This window comes from Ornithodoros turicata, unplaced genomic scaffold, assembly GCF_037126465.1.
Source record: "Ornithodoros turicata isolate Travis unplaced genomic scaffold, ASM3712646v1 Chromosome68, whole genome shotgun sequence".
Taxonomy (NCBI): Eukaryota; Metazoa; Arthropoda; class Arachnida; order Ixodida; family Argasidae; genus Ornithodoros; species Ornithodoros turicata.
This window is the reverse complement of record NW_026999389.1, coordinates 517,006-530,674: the sequence shown is the minus strand read 5'-3', so window position 1 is coordinate 530,674 and position 13,669 is coordinate 517,006. Positions and strand designations below refer to the sequence as shown.

Sequence of the window (13,669 nt, the reverse complement as noted above, 5' to 3'; positions counted from 1 at the left end):
ACCGAATTGTCGTTTGCAACGCGGTGCTGTACCCAGCATTGTTGTATACCGCCCAAGCGATTCCCATCGATGCCACCACTGTGCAACGCTACCACAGACTTTGCGCTACGTTTTTGTGGCAGTCTCCATTTGAGCGTATGCGCAGATCAAACCTTTTTTGGCCCCTGAACGCTGGTGGTCTGAATGTAGTGAATCTCGAAATCAAGATCAAGGTACAGCGTTTAATTTATTTTCGGGAACAACGGGCGCCAGAACTAAGGGCAGCATTGCAATCGTTGGGAACCTGTCACCTCTTGCAGTGGATCGTAACGACTCAACCTGGCGTAAAGAATTCCTCTGCTCTGAAATTCTACCAGGAAATTGCACAGAGCATTAGGTTCTTCCTTGACAGATTTTCCTGGGAATATCTAGCACCCGTAAAGAGCAAGACTCTCTATTGGGACACAGTCACCAGCACCTTACCACCGCCACTCTACCGTCAGATGTACCTCGGGATCCAACGGAAGGACGTACTTCAAAGGATCCGCAAACTGCCAGTGCCAACAGGAACAAAGGACTTTTTTGTACGCTTCCACTTAGAGGTACTCCCGACGAAGCAATGGCTGAAGGGCAAAGGTTTCTTTGTTCCCCTGGATGACAAGTGTGAAGTGTGTGGTCAAGCTGAGAACATTCGCCATGTGTTCTATGAATGCAGGAATGCGGTGCTTTTCTGGAGTGACTTGCGTGCTACACTGCATGTAAACGAGGAGCTAACCTATGAAACCCTGAAGTTTCTAAATTTCGCAGCTTCCAAGCATCGTGACGTGCTCAGTGTTATAACGATGGCGGGACTTCATGCTTTGTGGAACGCACGAACGGCCCGTGTGGAACGAGACGTCAGAGCAAGGTCTGTCGTCAGCTACCTGAAGGCGAAGCTTTTGTGGACATTATCGTTAATCGGAAGCAAGAAGCTCCGTGGAGAAAAACAATGGGAAAAACTATCTCCGATAGTAAACTGGTTAGATTGTGCGACATTCGGCCGCATCCTCAAAGTTAGAGGAATGTCTTGAGAAGGGTCTATGTAAGCCCGTGTTTTAATACGAAGGCACACGAGGGTGTGCTGTATGTACATTACTTGTTTTATATTGTGCAATAAAGAAAAAAAAGTAAGAAAAAGCCTAGTGGATACAGCGCTTACTTCGCATACGATGGGTGCTGTGATCGATGCCTCGTATACTCAATGTTTTTTCCTTATGTAACACACAAAAAGACAGTAGACATGTTTTTTCTACATGCAGGATGGAGGAGGGCGGCCGGCCTAGTGGATACAGCGCTTACTTCGCATACGATGGGTGCTGTGATCGATGCTTCGTATACTCAATGTTTTTTCTTATGTAACACACAAAGAGACAGTAGACATGTCCTTCCTACATGCAGGAAGGAGGTGGGCGGCCGGTCTAGTGGATACAGCGCTTACTTCGCATGCGATGGGTGCCGTGATCGATGCGTCGTATACTGAATATTTTTTTCTTATCTAACACACAAAGAGACAGTAGACATGTTTTTTCTACATGCAGGATGGAGGAGGGCGGCCGGCCGGCCTAGTTAATGCAGCGTTTACTTCGCATACGATGGGTGCTGTGATCGATGCCTCATATACTCAATGATTTTTTCCTTATGTAACACACAAAGAGACAGTAGACATGTTTTTTCTACATGCAGGATGGAAGAGGGCGGCCGGCCTAGTGGATACAGCGCTTAGTTCGCATACGATGGGTGCCGTGATCGATGCCTCGTATACTCAATATTTTTTTTCTTATCTAACACACAAACAGACAGTAGACATGTTTTTTCTACATGCAAGATGGAGGTGGGCGGCTCGCCTAGTGGATACAGCGCTTACTTCGCTTACTTCGCATACGATGGGTGCCGTGATCGATGCCTCGTATACTCAATATTTTTTTTTCTTATCTAACACACAAACAGACAGTAGACATGTTTTTTCTACATGCAAGATGGAGGTGGGCGGCTCGCCTAGTGGATACAGCGCTTACTTCGCTTACTTCGCATACGATGGGTGCCGTGATCGATGCCTCGTATACTCAATATTTTTTTTTTCTTATCTAACACACAAAGAGACAGTAGACATGTTTTTTCTACATGCAGGATGGAGGTGGGCCGTCGGCCTACTGGATACAGCGCTTACTTCGCATACGATGGGTGCCGTAATCGATGCCTCGTATACTGAACATTTTTTTCTTATCTAACACACAAAGAGACAGTAGACATGTTTTTTCTACATGCAGGATGGAGGAGGGCGGCCGGCCGGCCTACTGGATACAGCGCTTACTTCGCATACGATGGGTGCTGTGATCGATGCCTCGTATACTCAATGTTTTTTCCTTATGTAACACACAAAGAGACAGTAGACATGTTTTTTCTACATGCAGGATGGAGTAGGGCGGCCGGCGTAGTGGATACAGCGCTTACTTCGCATACGATGGGTGCTGTGATCGATGCTTCGTATACTCAATGTTTTTCTTATGTAACACACAAAGAGACAGTAGACATGTCCTTCCTACATGCTGGAAGGAGGTGGGCGGCCGGTCTAGTGGATACAGCGCTTACTTCGCATACGATGGGTGCCGTGATCGGTGCCTCGTATACTCAATGTTTTTTCTTATCTAACACACAAAGAGACAGTAGACATGTTTTTCTACATGCAGGACGGAGGTGGGCTGCCGGCCTAGTGGATACAGCGCTTACTTCGCATACGATGGGTGCCGTGATCGATGCCTCGTATACTCAATATTTTTTTTTCTTATCTAACACACAAACAGACAGTAGACATGTTTTTCTACATGCAGGATGGAGGTTGGCGGCTCGCCTAGTGGATACAGCGCTTACTTCGCTTACTTCGCATCCGATGGATGCCGTGATCGATGCCTCGTATACTCAATATTTTTTTTTCTTATCTAACACACAAAGAGACAGTAGACATGTTTTTTCTACATGCAGGATGGAGGTGGGCCGTCGGCCTACTGGATACAGCGCTTACTTCGCATACGATGGGTGCCGTGATCGATGCCTCGTATACTGAATATTTTTTCTTATCTAACACACAAAGAGACAGTAGACATGTTTTTTCTACATGCAGGATGGAGGTGGGCAGCTCGCTTAGTGGATACAGCGCTTACTTCGCATACGATGGGTGCCGTGATCGATGCCTCGTATACTCAATATTTTTTTTTCTTATCTAACACACAAAGAGACAGTAGACATGTTTTTTCTACATGCAGGATGAAGGTGGGCCGTCGGCCTACTGGATACAGCGCTTACTTCGCATACGATGGGTGCCGTGATCGATGCCTCGTATACTGAATATTTTTTGTTATCTAACACACAAAGAGACAGTAGACATGTTTTTTCTACATGCAGGATGGAGAAGGGCGGCTGGCCTAGTGGATACTGCGCTTACTTCGCATACGATGGGTGCTGTGATCGATGCTTCGTATACTCAATGTTTTTTCTTATGTAACACACAAAGAGACAGTAGACATGTTTTTCTACATGCAGGATGGAGGTGGGCGGCCGGTCTAGTGGATACAGGGCTTACTTCGCATACGATGGGTGCTGTGATCGATGCTTCGTATACTCAATGTTTTTTGTTATCTAACACACAAAGAGACAGTAGACATGTTTTTTCTACATGCAGGAAGGAGGTTGGCAGCCGGCCTAGTGGATACAGCGCTTACTTCGCATACGATGGGTGCCGTGATCGATGCTTCGTATACTCAATATTTTTTTTTCTTATCTAACACACAACGAGACAGTAGACATGTTTTTTCTACATGCAGGACGGAGGTTGGCGGCCGGCCTAGTGGATACAGCGCTTACTTCGCATACGATGGGTGCCGTGATCGTTGCCTCGTATACTCAATATTTTTTTTGTTATCTAACACACAAAGAGACAGTAGACATGTTTTTCTACATGAAGGATGGAGGTGGGCGGCCGGCCGGCCTAGTGGATACAGCGCTTACTTCGCATACGATGGGTGCCGTGATCGATGCCTCGTATACCCAATATTTTTTTTTTCTTATCTAACACACAACGAGACAGTAGACATGTTTTTTCTACATGCAGGACGGAGGTGGGCGGCCGGCCCAGTGGATACAGCGCTTACTTCGCATACGATGGGTGCCGTGATCGATGCCTCGTATACTCAATATTTTTTTGTTATCTAACACACAAAGAGACAGTAGACATGTTTTTTCTACATGGAGGACGGAGGTTGGCGGCTGGTCTAGTGGATACAGCGCTTATTTTTTTTCTTATCTAACACACAACGAGACAGTAGACATGTTTTTTCTACATGCAGGACGGAGGTGGGCGGCCGGCCTAGTGGATACAGCGCTTACTCCGCGTACGATGGGTTCCGTGATCGATGCCTCGTATACTCAATATTTTTTTTTCTTATCTAACACACAACGAGACAGTAGACATGTTTTTTCTACATGCAGGATCGTGGTGGGCGGCCGGCCTAGTGGATACAGCGCTTACTTCGCATACGATGGGTGTCGTGATCGATGCCTCGTATACTCAATATTTTTTTGTTATCTAACACACAAAGAGACAGTAGACATGTTTTTTCTACATGCAGGACGGAGGTGGGCGGCCGGCCTAGTGGATACAGCGCTTACTTCGCATACGTTGGGTGCCGTGATCGATGCCTCGTATACTCAATATTTTTTTTCTTATCTAACACACAACGAGACAGTAGACATGTCTTTTCTACATGCAGGATGGAGGTGGGCGGCCGGCGGGCCTAGTGGATACAGCGCTTACTCCGCATACGATGGGTGCCGTGATCGATGCCTCGTATAGTCAATATCTTTTTTTTTATCTAACACACAAAGAGACAGTAGACATGTTTTTTCTACATGCAGGACGGAGGTTGGCGGCCGGCCTAGTGGATACAGCGCTTACTTCGCATACGATGGGTGCCGTGATCTATGCCTCGTATACTCAATATTTTTTTTGTTATCTAACACACAAAGAGACAGTAGACATGTTTTTTCTACATGCAGGAAGGAGGTTGGCAGCCGGCCTAGTGGATACAGCGCTTGCTTCGCATACGATGGGTGCCGTGATCGATGCTTCGTATACTCAATATTTTTTTTTCTTATCTAACACACAACGAGACAGTAGACATGTTTTTTCTACAAGCAGGATGGAGGATGGCGGCCGGCCTAGTGGATACAGCGCTTACTTCGCATACGATGGGTGCTGTGATCGATGCCTCGTATACTCAATGTTTTTTCCTTATGTAACACGCAAAGAGACAGTAGACATGTTTTTTCTACATGCAGGACGGAGGTTGGCGGCCGGCCTAGTGGATACAGCGCTTACTTCGCATACGATGGGTGCCGTGATCGATGCCTCGTATACTCAATATTTTTTTTGTTATCTAACACACAAAGAGACAGTAGACATGTTTTTCTACATGAAGGATGGAGGTGGGCGGCCGGCCGGCCTAGTGGATACAGCGCTTACTTCGCATACGATGGGTGCCGTGATCGTTGCCTCGTATACTCAATATTTTTTTGTTATCTAACACACAAAGAGACAGTAGACATGTTTTTCTACATGAAGGATGGAGGTGGGCGGCCGGCCGGCCTAGTGGATACAGCGCTTACTTCGCATACGATGGGTGCCGTGATCGTTGCCTCGTATACTCAATATTTTTTTTGTTATCTAACACACAAAGAGACAGTAGACATGTTTTTCTACATGAAGGATGGAGGTGGGCGGCCGGCCGGCCTAGTGGATACAGCGCTTACTTCGCATACGATGGGTGCCGTGATCGTTGCCTCGTATACTCAATATTTTTTTTGTTATCTAACACACAAAGAGACAGTAGACATGTTTTTCTACATGAAGGATGGAGGTGGGCGGCCGGCCGGCCTAGTGGATACAGCGCTTACTTCGCATACGATGGGTGCCGTGATCGATGCCTCGTATACCCAATATTTTTTTTTCTTATCTAACACACAACGAGACAGTAGACATGTTTTTTCTACATGCAGGACGGAGGTGGGCGGCCGGCCCAGTGGATACAGCGCTTACTTCGCATACGATGGGTGCCGTGATCGATGCCTCGTATACTGAATATTTTTTTCTTATCTAACACACAAAGAGACAGTAGACATGTTTATTCTACATGCAGGATGGAGGTGGGCGGCCGGTCTAGTGGATACAGCGCTTACTTCGCATACGATGGGTGCCGTGATCGATGCCTCGTATACTGAATATTTTTTTCTTATCTAACACACAAAGAGACAGTAGACATGTTTATTCTACATGCAGGATGGAGGTGGGCGGCCGGTCTAGTGGATACAGCGCTTACTTCGCATACGATGGGTGCCGTGATCGATGCCTCGTATACTGAATATTTTTTCTTATCTAACACACAAAGAGACAGTAGACATGTTTTTTCTACATGCAGGATGGAGAAGGGCGGCTGGCCTAGTGGATACTGCGCTTACTTCGCATACGATGGGTGATGTGATCGATGCTTCGTATACTCAATGTTTTTTCTTATGTAACACACAAAGAGACAGTAGACATGTTTTTCTACATGCAGGATGGAGGTGGGCGGCCGGTCTAGTGGATACAGGGCTTACTTCACATACGATGGGTGCTGTGATCGATGCTTCGTATACTCAATGTTTTTTCTTATGTAACACACATAGAGACAGTAGACATGTTTTTTCTACATGCAGGATGGAGGTGGGCGGCCGGTCTAGTGGATAGAGCGCTTACCTCGCATACGATGGGTGCCGTGATCGATGCCTCGTATACTCTGTTTTTTTTCTTATCTAACACACAAAGAGACAGTAAACATGTTTTCGATTCAGTGTTCGTTCAGGATTTAGTGTTCGAAAGCGAGTTTTAAATGAGTATCCGGAACATCTTGACACGAGTATCTTATTAACAAAACATTTTTATGCAGTCAAAACTCGTTTCCCCAACGTTACCCATCTCGGAAGCCGGTCTCTTTGCGATCCCGCTGGGTCCTCCGCAGATCTCCAAGTTCCAGCGAAACTAGTGCTTGTGCTATCAAGGTAGCGGCACCGCCATCGACACGACTGTCATCATCATCCCCACCATCATCATTCGCCGCGTCGTTGGATTTTGCACGTTTTGCCGCGTCGCTTCCAGTGGTCGCTTCTTTTGTACGACGTACGGTGGGGAGCACTGTAGAAGGTAATTGTCATGCATTTCCATGTTTTCCTTTCTGTTTCCTTCGTGATGTAGGATTGAACGAAGGATGAAGTTCTGCTGAGTTCGCTTGTCGCGTCTCGCTGCTCCGCCTTTCGCTGCAGTTTTGGTGCTATCCTAAAGCTTTCGTAGTGTGTTTTAGTGCCTTGGCGGTTGCAAGTGGGACTAAAATGCCGAAAGTGAAGGACAAACGTTACGGTTATAACGCAGTACACCGACAGAGTGAGCGTTTCATCGCCGTTTTCGGTGACTATGCTAACCCAACAGCGTCGACGAGTAGTTCGCATGCCGTGTTCGACACGTCTGTGGAAACCGCTGACGGGACCGTTTTACACGTTTCTGAAGACAATTCGTTGTCATCGAGTGTCAGTGATACTCGTGCTCCATCTCCTCCGCGGGTGATAGCAGAACACAGCGGACACACTAGGACAGCCGCACTGGAACATTTGCCCAGTAGTATGCAGTTTAACGACACCGGCACATCGAGCGTCGCACCTGGCGTCACAGATGACACTTACATTCTTCTAGGAGCAGGACTCTGGGCCGTCACACACAATGTGTCGAAGACTGCAGTGAGCGCCCTTTTGAAGGTTCTCCGATCCCACACCTGTCACTCTGGCCTTCCTTCAGATGCTCGAGCGCTGTTGCGCACTCCGCGGTCTACAGGAACGAAGCTTGTGCCTTTACGAACAGATGCCAGCTTTCGGGAACAGCATGACGAAGACCATCACAGGTAAACATCAGTCTTGACAGACCTCGATATTGACTGTGTTGCTGTAGCTCCACTGGAGTACATGCATTTAACCTGCCTGGGGGTCATGCGGAAACGTTTGAACCTGTGGGTTCATGGACCTAAGTGTGCGCTTGGGCCAGCTGACCGACGCAAGCTTTTAGAGTTGAATCTTTCTCTTCATGATTATATTCCCCTCGAATTCTCCAGGAAACCGAGGACCCTACCTGCCCAGTAAACCAGATATGTCCAAAGGTTATCCTGCTGATATACGGTATCTGACGTTCCAATGTCTCAGGCATATCTGGAAACGTCCCGTTTACATACGTGAGATGTCCAGGGGATCAGGGTTTCTCCCTCATTTTCCGATCCTAAAGGAAGTCCCAAAAATATCTATTTTCGATTTTTGGGTCAGAATAGGACATCCATTGTTCCTCCGGTGGATCTCTAGTTTTTCTATGTTGAAAGCAGTCTCCTAAGCCAATGTACTGGTTCAGATTTGTTTATTTGTACTTTTTTGTAGTGACACTGACTCCTGCCAGGCTCTCCTAGAATAAAAGGGCAAAAAAGGAGATCTGAAGTAGGTACGTATATATAAAGAATGACTAGGAGTCCCATATACACGGTGTCCCAGAAAACGTGTCATTGAATTATAATAAAAAAACTACGCCACCTAGAATCATGCGGTCAACAGCATTTGTTCTTATTCGGTTTTTGCCACCTCCTAATGTGAATGTCATGTACTCCAAGTTCAATTATGTAAATATTTGCGAACTGAACTCGGTAATTTGCCAAATAAAGGTCACTTTTTTGCCGCACCAATATGAAGAGCGTGCCGAATTCACTCAAATTAATGACAATTGACAGGGATATTCAGGAGCTATCCCATCGAAAAAAATAGCCGAATATCATGCTTTTCGGGGCACCGGACCATAACGCACGATGACTTTTTGAGCGCAATCGCTCGCAGTGCGACGAAAGGAGGTTCCGAAGCCAGCCCACAGAGTGATAGTAGATAAAGTAACAGTTCCTAAAATTGGGAGAGGGAAAGCATTATCCCAGCGAAAGTCGGACGTGATAAGCCGTGCCTGTTTTATCTCTTTCTGCGATGTCGGTGAGGGCTGGGTTTCCAACCTCCTTTCGTCGGACTGACAAAGATTGCGCTGAAAAATTCATCGTGCGCTAGTCTGTGCGTCCTCCGTAGATCATGATGTTCGGCTATTTTTTCCGATGGGATAGCTCCTGAATATCTCTGCCAATTATCATTAATTTGACTAAATTAGACACGCTCTTCACAAAAGTTGTGTAAAAAAGCTACATTTACTAGGCAAATTTCCGACTTAAGTTCTCAAAAATTTACATAATTAATTAATAATTAAACTTACGTTACACGACATTCAAATGAGGAGGTGGCAAAAACCCAGTAAGAACAAATGCCATTGGCCGCATGACCCTAGGTGGTGCAGTTTCTTTATTATAATTCAATGACACGTTTTCTGGGACACCCTGTATATATATAAGTGAAATAATAAGACGTGGACTACAGATTACAGGAACGTTCAAAAAATTAAGTTATTTAATGGGCAATTTAACACATAGATTAAAAAAAGACTGTCGAAACGTCGACCATTCTTTTTTTAATCTATGTGTTAAATTGCCCATTAAATAAATTAGTTTTTTTAACGTTCCTGTAATCTGTAGTCCACGTCTTATTATTTCACTTTTATTCAACTTCGTAGCCGTCTGATATATTAACCTATTTGTCCTATATATATATATATATATATATATATAGGGTGGGTCATGCAACGTGGCATTTGACCTTTGTAAGCAAAAGTCTTAACAGAAAAATATGAGATAAGCTGCTGCATTCCGGCCATTAAATTTGTCACCTACTAAAAACAATTTGTCTTGTAATTGATATAAATTACTTTTTTTAAAATGAACTCTGAAATTTGCCTAGTGCATGCAACGTTTTTCTTTCTAAATCAGATAGACCGTGGTTGAATTAGCCAAGCCCAACCCAAAATACCATTCGTAGTACAGTGGTTATGTCCAGAAAAATTGCCCGAAGATTGAGGTTTAGTTGCGCATATTTCAGCAACGTATTAAGTCAGCCGCAAAACAGCGCCATGAGAGGGTATACCACTCTCTCTCCTGATCGACAGAGCAACTGAAAAATAAGGCAAGGGTAACTTTCGCATCCAGCAATCAGAAACACGCTTATCTGCATATACGCGCGGCGTCTCTTGTTCCTTCTCCTCCTTATCTGCAGCTGCTCTGTCAGGTGGATAGATATGCCTTCCTCATGCCGCTGTTTTGCGGCCGACTTAGTACGCTGCTGACAAATGTGCAAATAAAAACCAAAATTTTCCGACGACTTTTCAGGACATAACCACCGTACTACATAACATATTTTGCGGTTGGTTTGGCTATTTCAACCAAGCTCTATCTGATTTAGCAAGAAAAACGTTACATTGACAAGGCAAATTTCTTAGTTCAATTAAGAAAAATTCATGTATTTCAATTAAAAGTCGTTAAAAGTAATTTTAGTAGGTGGCAAATTGAATGACTGGAAGGTATCCGCTTAACCCATATTTTTCTGTTGAGCCGTTTTCTTACACGGCTCAAATGACACGTAGATGACGCACCCTGTATATATATGCTCAAAAAATAAAGCATATGAATACACTGCAAAGTAGGTATAGGTGATATATAAATTAAAGCAATTGACTAGGATATGACAAAGATCTATGATAAAAATGAAAGACACACATGTTGGCGAGCAGGGTTTGGATTCGGCAACAAGCAGCCTTGCTCGAGACCCCACAGTAACACATCAACTTTAAAACTGGAATAAAAGAAATGTAAAAGAATGCTTGGCCTAAGCACATAATTGCTGCCGGAATTCCTGAGGGAAAGCAATGTGGAGCAGAGACACAAGGTATATTGCAAAGTCCACAACAAAAATGTGATTCTGACTACATCAACGATGCCAATGTACAGGGCGTCCCAGCTCACATGGACCAAACCTTAAAAAAGATGGAACGCATCTGCACGGACCAAACTTTTTGTAGGCTGTCCACAGACTGCCGTACACTGCCATACTTTATTAAATGTGCCAAGCTAATTAGTTACGGATAACTCATTTGGTAACTTAGTTCAATTTTAGAGCCTAGGAGTAAAGTTGTGGAGCTTGTGGAGAAACATCCAACAGAGTTGATTCCGCCAACGTATGTCTTGCTCAGACTTTTTGACAGCTTACGAAATTGGAAAATGTGCCATACAACCACCTGCACACACAGCTCAAGTGCACTTCAGTCGTGCAGCCCTCAATCATGTGCTGAGAAATGAACTATCTTCAGCTTATCTGGGGGCTTGGCGTGAAGAGACAGCTGCTGACAACTCATTTAAGGAACTGGAACATTGTTTCTTTATCATGCACTTGATGGCTGTACAACCGAAACACAGCAGAGCTGTGCCTGGAGGTCGTCATGTGGTATGATTTTGTATCTTGAGCGCTTTATTCTAGCAGTAAAAAATATATATGCCAGTAATTATTTATAATTAATCAGTATTATTAAGTATTAGTATTCACTATTAGTAATCATGTTTTTCAACACTCTCTACACCTTTGCAGTCCGCCCTAAATGAGTAATTAGAAAGTTAGCAAATTAACTGTGCATAACTAAGCGGCTGGGAACATAAAATAAAATTTAGAGGTTGTGACCTGAACTGTTCCCACCAACTCTAGCCCACCAACTGTTCGATCCATGTAGAGCTCTCCATATTTTTTTAGGCTTGGCTTATGTTAGCTGGGACACGCTCAGTGTGCCTTGCGCACGACAATAGGCAATGTAAAACACAAATTGCACAAGGCGGAATACAAATAGAAAATGAAGACTAGCCTGAGCACAAGGTGGCGACTGTAGAGTATAACACAATTATGCAACATAAAGGTTACAGGGTTATAGTTACAGTGAACAAGTGAACCAGAAAATGTTAACGAAATAACCAAGTGAACCATTACTGTTGACCACGAAGACAAACCGCAAACCACATACATATGAATGCAAATGGGCAATGACACGCACATTAGAATGTACATTCCCGAAGCGTAGAAGAACGTCATAACAAGTTTCAAGGGGCTAAGAGGAAGCAAATGGGTGGTTTGCAACTTCCTGTCAAAATGACGTAAGGGAAGTTGCAATGTCACGTGGATTTACGCTTCCGGTCCGAAGTTCTGCTGGAGTCTTATAGAGTAAGTGCGATTTTCAACCTAAAAATAAGCTAATGTTCCGGGCGTAAATGCACTAATTCTGCGGAAAAGGGACATATGATGTATCGCGTACCCCTGGATCCCGCGCCTTTGGAAAAATGTTGTCAACGTAAACGAAAATTGAACTAAAGGGTGTAGGCACTTGTCACCAAATGCCGTGCTGTGTACTTATCATGTTGAATTGTGCGTGGCTGTGATAAGATTATCAACTCATAATATGAATAGAATATTACTAAAGCCACAGCTTCTTCCAGACTTAAAGAAAACGATTACATGCGTCCCAGTAAACCACCGATGTCCCAAGGACGTCTACATGATGTTACCCTCAGGACTATGAAGACATCCTGAGGACATCCTGAAACATAATTTTGACATACTTGGGACGTACTCAGAACTGCCAAAATAACATCCGCGCACGTCCCAAGGAAGTCCATAGTACGTCAATGACGACCTTTTACGGACCTCTAGTGGACCTTTTTCCCGTGCCTTAGCCAGGCTTACTGGCGTTCTCTGAACATTACATCAACACCGTACAGCAGTGCGTATCAGTGGCACAAACAAGCAACATTAGATCAAACACTTTATTTCGTATGAAACTGAGCGTCATAGCATCGTATTACCTCACCAGGTATTATATCACAGCGTAACATGACCAGCATTTTTTTCGCATTATTATTGAGAACTTACATGTCTCTGAAAACATGATGTCCATGAACACACACAGCATCGGTCCACAAGGGGAAAAACTTAAAGGTATATGCCCGCAATGTCCGAAGTGCGACGCTGAAACATATCTTGAAGCACTGGCATAACCGACGACCATGCTGCACTGTGCTTCGTACAACTGGAGATTTGCGATGTGTCCAGCTTGCCTTTCGTGCGCAAAAATTAACGCTATCCAACTTCGGCTATATTCACTTTTCGCCACGGACTCCCTTCCCTGCCGCGTCATGTGAGCTTAACCTGCAAGAAATGTAATTTCAAAAACACTGCTACAGCAAAATGTCACTGTGAAGTACTCATCGACGTATACGCATACCTTTAGACACAGCGCCTATGGTTGCAGTCTGCAGTAGCCTAGCATTCTCCGTATCAACAGCCCTATTGCCTGCGAAAACGGGAAACGCATGGATAACCACGTAGTAGGAACGTGAATGCCTTGCACATTCACTACGTACCTTCAAAACGGGTAAAATCTTGAAAATGACGCGGGCGACGCCACTTGGAGATCCATAATTCACATTCATCCGCTACGACGTTTCCACACATCTGTAAAAGCGTCAACAAGGTGCGACACATTGTACTTCCCTGCAAATTCTTTATGAAAATCACTCAGCATTTTTTACATACAGTGGCACAGCCGTAAAGCCGTGGAGCACATGACGAAGTTGCACGGGTG

The 13,669-nt window shown here is 44.6% G+C and overlaps 1 long non-coding RNA gene across 1 annotated transcript; it reads right to left on the bottom strand.

Annotated features, from left to right (window-relative positions):
• Positions 1 to 13,348: 13,348 nt before the first annotated feature.
• LOC135374515 (uncharacterized) lies at positions 13,349 to 13,669 on the bottom strand. Its single transcript, XR_010416933.1, has 3 exons — positions 13,621 to 13,669; positions 13,449 to 13,539; positions 13,349 to 13,378 (listed from the first exon to the last, which is right to left on the bottom strand). It is a non-coding gene; the product is annotated as an uncharacterized LOC135374515 (long non-coding RNA).